The sequence below is a fragment of the Rhamphochromis longiceps genome, linkage group LG8 (genome assembly GCF_057381845.1).
Source record: "Rhamphochromis longiceps isolate RC_006_pf linkage group LG8, R_longiceps_female_GT1.1, whole genome shotgun sequence".
NCBI classification, from domain to species: Eukaryota; Metazoa; Chordata; class Actinopteri; order Cichliformes; family Cichlidae; genus Rhamphochromis; species Rhamphochromis longiceps.
The window spans coordinates 10,316,973-10,324,921 of NC_140564.1; the positions used below are offsets into that span (position 1 = coordinate 10,316,973).

The 7,949-nt window shown below is 39.7% G+C and overlaps 1 long non-coding RNA gene across 1 annotated transcript; it reads left to right on the top strand.

Moving 5' to 3' along the window:
* Positions 1-1,497: 1,497 nt before the first annotated feature.
* LOC146663090 (uncharacterized) lies at positions 1,498-6,308 on the top strand. The gene is made up of 3 exons (XR_014913001.1): positions 1,498-1,999; positions 4,459-4,578; positions 6,292-6,308. It is a non-coding gene; the product is annotated as an uncharacterized LOC146663090 (long non-coding RNA).
* Positions 6,309-7,949: the final 1,641 nt, after the last annotated feature.

Sequence of the window (7,949 nt, forward strand, 5' to 3'; positions counted from 1 at the left end):
ATGAGTTACTCACAGCCAGGAGGGAGATACTGAATAAAAAAATAAAAAAATAAATATTTAGATGTGTCACATTTATCATACAGCATTTAAAGCTGTTGTAACTTATTTACAGTAACAGTGAAAGAGATAAACAAACAGTTGGAATTTAAGCATTTCAGCATGCAAAGTTAGCAGCTTCAGAGCATAGTGGAATGTGTAGCTGACCCCTTACCAAAAGACAGCTGAAAGGCAACATTAGTCTCCTGTTCCAAAGGAAAAACCAGAAACACAGCTTCACCTGTGCTTGATGCGAAAATCACATCAAGCCGATTTTTAAGTAATTTAAACTCCAGTGCTGTAGGTCCAATTCCAGCTGCAGATACAAATCTCCTTTGGGGTTGCATCAAGAAGCTTATCCGGTGTAAAACTCCAAATGAAACATGTGGCACCCTCATGGCAAGGGAGGAATTAAAATGGTATCAATACTGCGTATACTTCAAAAAGTACCTCAAATATGAAGTCAAAATTGTTCCTTAAAGTACTTTACAATGATGAACTCGAGGCATTCAAACAAAATGATCATTAAAAAATATCAAATAAACCAGGTAATTTAAGTATTTTAATGGATATAGTTGATGTCCTAAGAGAAATCTTCAATCACACTATTCCTAAAGACCACAACAATAATCCTTCTAATTGCACTGCCATAAGACTTTGATGGAAAGGCTTTAATCTGCAACAAATCCTATTAGCAAATGCCCCAAGGCTGACTTTAACTAAGTGTAAGTTCTATGAAAAATACAAAACGCATTAGATGCAATCTGTGGTTCATGCACTGTTTTTCATATGCAGTATATCCCTCTGTGCTTTGTGAAACAAAAGCAGCGATCTGATCAAGATGCATTATCTGAGGCTTGACGTTCGAGGCAAATTAACAGTCTTCAGTTTCAGGAACTCTGCGCTGTGTTCTGGTAAACTTTTAGGAAATGACTAACGGTCATTTATGGATGAATAAGCGTAACTTGGAATGTCCACATATCCTCTAATGCAATTCCCTGTAACGACATTCACCAAAGCTCCACAACCAGTTTGTTTCTCTAAACAAACTAGAGAACACATCCTAGCCAGGCGGACTGGTCAGAAAATAAACAGAAAAACAGAAGAAATGGCCTGATTGTTCCTTCTTTCAGAGAGACCTTCCAGTGAAGAACACCCCACCTCTGATCCGGGAGAAACTCCCAGGGCGGATATCAGCCGCACCTCAAGTCATGAGTTTTCTCTTTTTTTCACTTAAGTGAATCAACAGCAAACGCAAAACAAAAAACAAAGAAAAACACGCTGGTAATAGCTAAGATGGCAGGACACAAGAAGGATGGACACACACACCACACACACAAACACACACACCACCCCCTGCTTCTTTTAGAAGCAGCCTCGTCTCCAGGGTGACTGAAGACAAAAAAGAGGCCTTGGCACAGCTGGTCTGTAGCGACAGAGAGACAGAGAGGGAGGAGGAGGAGGAGGAGGAGGAAAAAACAGTGAATGAGTGTTCAGATGTACAGACAGGATAGAGGGTGAGGGGGAGAGAGACACAGCGAAAGCAGGGAAAGAGTTGATTTGGAAACTAGTTGGAGGAGGGAGAAGGGAGGGGAAAGAGTGAGGAGGTACGCAAACTCTCTGAGAAAAGCAGGAGAAAGTGAACACTCTCACAGGAGGAACAGTTGTGGTCATAAAAAAGAAACGGCTGCTGATCTGCTCAAAGAGTCATATTACGTCCAAACATCCAGTGCTGCTCTCTCTCTCTCTCAGTCTGAACTGAAGCAGGCTAATTAGATGAAGAGCAGAAGACCTGCAGGCACCACAAACTAACTTATGAGAAGAGAGAAAGAAGAGGGGGAGGGAGAAAACAAGCAGGAGTAAAAGTCAGTGAAACGTTCTGGGGACTGTTTACTTCTGCCTTTGGCTCTGCTGTCAGAGAAGAGTTACCAAGTGGAAGTAGTGGCACACATTTGCTAAAGAGGTAAGAGCTTTTTCTTGTCTTTGCACATGTCAGCTTTTACTGTGCTTTATGCCAAGTTTATACAGACTAACATTTGAAGGCCACACTTACTGTACTTGTCATTCTCAAATGGAAATGCTTAAGTGCTGTAAAGTAAAGAAAACAGGTACTAAATAAGCAAACTTGTCTACATGAAGCCCAAAGAAGGTGATTTCTTTGATTTCTGTTACATGTTTTACTCTCGTTTGCGCCTTGCCAAACATAATGTGAGCGCAGCGGAAGGACAAAGACAAGAGGTTGCAGTGTGAAGAGGGTCAGCAGCAGAGGCCTCACATTCTTCAGCCTCACTCCAGCAGGTGCTTGGAATCAGCTGGACGAGCTGCTATAAACAAAAAGAATATACACATATATTCGCCCAGGGTAAAAGTATCTGTATTTAGGCACTTATGATGAAATAATGCAGTGTTTGGGGGTATTAAGTGTTAAAAGCACACTCTGTCATGTGGAACTGACTGTCAAAAACAAATATAACAGGAAATCCGTTATGAACTGCAGACTGATGTTTCATGACTAAAGCAACAGAACATGTCAAGTATGACAACCACAAAAAAAAAAAAGAAGAAAAAACTATAGTACTTCCTGATCTGATAAAGAATAAGAGTCGGTAGAAATTCTGAATAATCACATAGTTTTACTTAGAGTTACGCACACATTAAACTAAACAGATTTAATAGATTAGTACAGTACAGCATATGTGTGTATGCATCACTAATAAACAACAAGTAAGGCTTTAATATGCTTTAAGCTTTAATATGTACAGTTTGCAGATCACCGTCATCAGTTTTGACGGTAGATGTGGTGTTCCACAGGGTTCTGCATTGGATCAAAAATTCATTATTTAGTATATTAATGATATAAGTGCAGTGTCTAATATATGAAATGGTTGAAAATGACATGTTAAATCTGCATAGGTACTGAATTTGTTTATGCCAATGAAAAAAGGGGATATTAGTATATTAAATATATCTAAAATCACTGTGTACACCACTATGTGGTTGTACAGTTACTGAAAGACCATTCTAAATCAGTAGTTAATTAGTCATCCTTGGAAATGAACATACACCAAGATATATGGTGTAATACACAACACAAAGACAGAAAAGCATCAGAGCAAACAGTTGAAACTAAAAGAAACAACACGGATATACAAAACATTGCATCCATACATAAAATAGTCAAATGGTAAAATAGATAAATTGATAAATCCAGTAATCCATGACAAACTTTTTTTTAAACATTTTTGTGACTATGTTGCCTAGCAACAAACAGCAGGGCGTCTTGGGTATCGTACTTTTAATGTTATATTTAATAGCTGGATATTAACTGTTCAACTAAATCAAAAACAGTGTTTTAAATGTTTTTACTTGGAGAGTGTCCCAGTGTAACCAGTGTCAGTTTTATACACCAGTCCTGCTGCGCTTCAGCAAGATCAGTTAACTGCTAGTTAGCATTATATATATATAGCATTACATTAGCTTGGTAGGCGAAAAAACTAGCATTAGCTAAACTTACCTATACTCAATGCAAGTCTCTTAAATATGGGTGAGGGTTAAGACAAAGACAAAAAAAAGTAAAAAATAATTTCGTAAACTTAATCAAAACAACTAAATTAGAGAGTTTGGCCAATCAAAAAGTAAATGTAAATCTTTTTTTTTTAACTGTTTTGCTTTTTTACATTAAAAAATGCTAGCTTTACAACAAAAATGGATAAAGCCGGAAGAACGCCTTTTGTTTCTAGATTTATCACAATTTATTTATTTAACAACTATTTTAACATTATATGAAAATCCAGGGCTTTGAAATTACTATGTGACGTGTTTTGGCACTGTGTTAAAGAGACTGGACTCAATCAGTACAGACTTGGTTCCACACAGGTTAGTCGGCAGGTTTTTTTAGTCCATTCAGAATTTGTCTTCAGTGTCCTGTCGTGTTCCTGTGCCCTTATCGCCTCTGCAGCTTCTCCCACACACAGCTGCTCCAGTGCTGATGACAGGCCTCAGTTTTGAAATGCCAGGCCTGAAATAGTTAGCCTTGTTTATAATTAAACTGCACACGCAGGAAGGTTTCTCCTGTCTGTGGATACAAACACACCAGGCCTGACACAAGCCTCGCACACAGTCTGTTCACAAACACGTATAGCCTAGACATGTGGTCTGCCAAATCTCACTACACATACAGTAGACTAATTAGTGGTGCTGATATATAATGAGTGAGTATTTGGAAAGCATAGAGGATTTAGAGATTGAAAGAATTAAAAAAAAAAAATCAGGCTTGAGGTGTAATTGCAGGGTGGAAGAGTAAAATCGGAGCAGTCCAGGGTGGAGCTGAACTACTTCTTTTTTTTTTTTTCATTTCTACATTTAGAGCTCTACTGAGGCCTTTTTCTTTTGGAAAATCATTCTTTCAACTCCTGCACCCAGAAGTCAGCATGGACCAGCAGCTGCAAGATATTTTTCGCAGGGTGTGGACCAAACTACAGGCTCTCCCAGAAGCAACTCCAGTGGAAGTGGGAGCCTTTGCCGTCCTCCTCCTCTTTATTGGTGAGTTTTAAGCACTGATCCATCATTCAAAATATGCCACACAAGGCGAAATTAGTGGGACAATAAAGTATTGAATTGAATTGAATATGTAAGTGGAATTACAAAAAATCATTTATTTATTCATTATGTAAATCCTCTGGTTTGAACTTCACCTGTGTATGATAAATGCTGAGTAGTTATTTCATTTCCACCTCCCTCTTGATATTGGAGTGTGGAGTGGATATAAAGTAAAGAAGTGAAGTCAGTGGCCGGTGTAATGCAAGACAAGTCGATCCAATCATAGGGGTCCATGGCTGAAAGCTCATTGTTGCTAACATGGATGACATCAGGAGCATTTCAGCAGTGGGTTGGCAGCGATGTAGCTATGCTTAGACATTTCGCCATTACTAGTAAAAGTAAACCAAAGCAGTCTAGCTGCAGGCCTCACAAATAAGCCAGTAAAATAAAAGGTACTTAAATGTTCTATGTGGCAGGTGGGGAGTTTACATGTAACTTTATCATACATGGCCATCTAAACCAGAGGCCTGTTGTCACAGTTTGGCACTGTTGAAGTCGACCTCAATGCAGGACTCAGGAGACGAGACTTGAACTCAGAAACAGCTTTTAATGCTGAACCGTGTCCATACAGGGAAAAAAACAACACGTAAGGTGAACAGGGAATTGACTTGGAGGAAACACACACGCAGGGAACACACTGCCACAAGGGGAGAACGCAACAAATAACAGAAGGAGACGATAAAAACACACCTCGTGATTATGGAGATTACCAATTTGACACAGAGACAGATGATAAACACATGGACAAGATAGAAGGAGCAAAATGGGATTACAGAAGGGGATTAACAAACCTATCATCAACTAAAGCAGACAGGGGACTAATGGCAAAGAAGAACAGGAAACTTGTAAGCACACGGAGAGTAAAGATAACACCATAAGCAGAGGGCTATGGAGCTCACACACAGTTCCATCACAAAAGCACAAACACAGAATGAACCTTCAGAGCAGGAGCACTGAACTAAAGGCACTCAGGAATCAAAGGAACGAATAATAGGAAGCTAAATGTCAACACTAAAGAATACAGAGTCATAAAGATAAATAAGAGTACAAAGCTAGAGAAAACTCAAAACGACCCTGACATCTATATCACTAGGTTTTGGATTTATCCAGATAATTTTAGGGTTAATCGTGGGTTATTCAGTAATATGAAGGCAGTTTACATAAAAGGTGGGCCATATGCACGGTTGGAGATAAGAAACCATTAGGTGTAAAATCAGCAGTCAGTTATTCCATACAGTAGGTCTTTTCAAGTCTTACTGACCACTTAAAGCACACAACAGTGCTTTTTTAATAACACACACATCCACGCTGGTTTGCCTGCAGCAGCTGTGTTTTGTGCTTGCATTTAATAATATAGTTTTATGTTCTTCTGTAAAAATCAGTCACTCTGCTGCCAGTAGACTTATCCACTTTAAAAGAACATGCTTGTAGCTAGATTGATAAACTGTGGGTTGACTTGTGGAGTTGATAACCTCCTTCATGTGCCCAGGTACACTGAGCTTGCCTGAGTATGCTGTTCTTGCTTCACAGTATAGGACCCAGTAATTGTGTAGAAAATTTCTAGACTCAAAATTGTCTCCCAGCTTGTGCTGACCCCACCCCGTGACTCTGTTTTGTTTTGTTTTTCTCCCTCCTGTCTTGTTTTTCTCCTCACAGCCACGGTTCTCTTCATGATATTACTCTCGTGCATCCACTGCTGTTGTTTTACGAAGCCAAAGCACCAGCCCTCAAGAGTTCAACCCTTGCACAACATCTGAGGAAGAGACAGGACAGAACACACCTAGAAACATCATCTCCATCCTTCTTCGCGCTTCTCTGGAAGAATTAAGTGGGTATCAAAAACAGGCAAGGATGGGAAGTTGGTGCCATGATATTTCCAGTACTCGATTATCATCCAGAGAGCCACACCACTGCAATGCAGCTGAAAGGCACAACTCATCAAGATTCATTATAAACCAGAACAATGTAACACTGTGTGGCAGAGTTTCATTGGCAAAGAGACACAACAACAAAGCTGATATGTCCTGAAATGTCACAGTGACTCAGTTATTACAAATGTGGTTTGCGATGATGTTCACATTCAGGAGGAATGTGGGAAACAACACGGACAGTGTACATTCCAACATGTATGTGTGCTCTGGGCACGAAGTTCAGCAGAAACATAGCTTTGTTCAAAAACAAAGCGCCCCCTGCTGGCTCAGTGAAGCAAATCGTGCCAATGGAAAATGTGAACTATTCATTGTTTGATGCCACAGTTTTAAATGTATTCCCGTTATATTGTAAAATAGTAGTGTGACATACAGGAAAGTGTTTCTGAGACGCCACTTTTATGTGTTTTTGCTTCTTCTTGCTTTTGTAAATGTATCAGATGTTAAATACTTTAATTAAATAAACATTTCTTTGTTCTTATACCTAATGTAGTCACCACAGTCTATAAGAGCGAGGATCAAAATGTCATCAGTGACTCGTTGCTCCATCGTGCACATTCCTTATCAGCAGAATTCCTCTTTGCCATTGTGAGTTTAAACATTAACCATGAGCTGTTGCTTTTACTTTGAAATGGCAGTCACCTGGAAATGCAAACAGGAACTGTGCTATGTTTGCATATTCAGAACACCACTCCTGCGCTCGAAGTGAAAGTAAACTGTTATTTTGGACTATTTAAAAAATCCTTTCTAGTTCGGCTTGTGGATCAGAAAAGCAGCTAAAGAGTCGAAGTTTTCTGTTGTCATACTCTGCTGTGTTTTCACGTTTTGTTAAGACTCAGTGAGCCGTTCACTTGGCAGGACATGGCGGTGGAGAGGTGAGTTTCTGAAAATGAATATGCTCGGTGACGAAAGGCCTTAACACCTGCAGATTAATGGGCCGTGCCAATAAAAATATAACATATCTGTTGCTTAGATATTTGGAGTGTGAAATAGCTTTTTTAGTTGGCAGATAATGTGCTTCTTTCAGCTCTTAGTGCCAAATAATGGTATTAATAAGATTGTGTGAGTTGGTAAATATCAGGGCAGGTTTACCTGGTTTTCATCTGGTTGATCATTCTCTATACAGTGTACTAGACCAGCAGAAACCCACAGGGTCACCTGAGGACTGGGTGGAGTGGTTCCTTCATCGTATGCATCAGGAGCCGTGGGCACTGGGTGGTATTGCCGTCATTGGAGTGTTTGTCCTGGTAATTCTCTCTCTGGTCATCTTTGCTCTGCTGTATGGATGCTGCTGCAGCTCAGGAGACGAGAAGACAAAGAGAAGGCAGAAGAATTCAAAGGACAGAGTCATTTAAGTGTGTTCAGATAAAAGAGAAAATGTACACT